The sequence below is a fragment of the Nanorana parkeri genome, unplaced genomic scaffold (assembly GCF_000935625.1).
Source record: "Nanorana parkeri isolate BGI_ZX_2015 unplaced genomic scaffold, ASM93562v1 scaffold2399, whole genome shotgun sequence".
In the NCBI taxonomy this organism is placed as follows: Eukaryota; Metazoa; Chordata; class Amphibia; order Anura; family Dicroglossidae; genus Nanorana; species Nanorana parkeri.
This window is the reverse complement of record NW_017308667.1, coordinates 93,407-94,784: the sequence shown is the minus strand read 5'-3', so window position 1 is coordinate 94,784 and position 1,378 is coordinate 93,407. Positions and strand designations below refer to the sequence as shown.

General features: G+C 46.4%; 1 protein-coding gene across 1 annotated transcript in view; it reads left to right on the top strand.

Moving 5' to 3' along the window:
• Positions 1-1,378, top strand: part of LOC108801601 (E3 ubiquitin/ISG15 ligase TRIM25-like) — a 6,967-nt gene that overhangs the window by 1,077 nt on the left and 4,512 nt on the right. The gene's annotated exons all lie outside the window — the stretch shown is intronic.

Sequence of the window (1,378 nt, the reverse complement as noted above, 5' to 3'; positions counted from 1 at the left end):
GGCCACCAGTAGTGAAGTACATCACTGCATATGTGTGATGTCATCATAACGCATGTGCAGCGGGCCGCACCAGGCGACACCGAGCCTGGTGTGGCCGCTGCTTGGTGCCCCGGTTGTTGTGGAACTACAAGTCCCATGAGGCATTGCAAGACTCTTACAGCCTCAGGCATGGCTCTCAGAAGTAGAGGCATGATGGGATCTAGAGTGCTGAGGTTGCCTACCCCTGCCGTAGACCCACCAAAGGTTTCCAGCCAGCGGTATTGCAGGGCTCATTTTAGTCCTTGATTAACTACCTCCCGCCCAGCCGTTGTGTATGAACGGTCGGCCAGGCAAGCGGGAAATCACCACCATTTGAAAACAGGCAGCGATGCCCGTTACTATACAAGCGATCCGCCAGCTATAGAGCCGGCGGATCGCTTGTATGAGGTCCCGTGACATGCGCCCCCCTCTTGCTGTCAAGCTGGTCCAGGGCTCCGGTGTGAGCCCGGGACCAGCATATGGCCTCTGTCACAGGGGATCAGAGGGAGCTCGGTACACGAGCTCCCTCCGGTCCCCTCTCCTCTGCAAGAATGCGGTAGTGTTGTATAATACATCACTTCCGCATTCTCGTGTCACTCTCCAGCTTCAGATGCTGGAGAGAAGCTGATGGAGCAGATCTCTGCTTCATCAGCTTCTTCAGGGGGGTCCTAGGTGACATTAGGGGTCTTGGAGACCCCTGATGTCTCCATAAAGACGACCTGTCACCTCTTTTGCTATCACATAGAGGGGGTTCTCAGCCCCCTCTGTAAAAGCAATAAAGTTAAGTATTAACTAGTAGTAAAAAAAAATTTAAGTTTCCCCCAAATTTTTTTAAAAGTTACAAATAAAAAATAATTTAAAAAAACAATTGTTTTTTTTAAAGTCCCCACCCCTACATACATGCATGTAAACATGCGTCAGGTGCACATACCTGCGAAAACGACGATTGCGCCCATTACGCCGCACATGTTACATATCGCCGCGAACGTCGCAGTGAGAGCAATAATTCTCGGGCCATCAATCACTGATAACACTAAACTGATGAGGGGTAAAAGCTTTTAAAGCGTCGCCTATGGCCAATTTTGGGTATGCTAATTTTTTGCGATTTTGCGAGTGCGCGCAATTTTTAAGCTTGACATGTTTGGTGTCTATTTACCCGACGTGACCCCGACTTTTATATTTTACCAAAAAAAGTTGGTAATATTAGTTGTTTTATAACAGAATGTAAAAAAAAACTTTTTTTATCCAAAATTTTCAGTAATTTCTCCTGAATATAGTAAAAAATAAAACCCGCAGTGGTGATTAAATACCACCAAAAGAAAGCTCTATCTGTCCCCAAAAAATGGTATAAAATTCATTT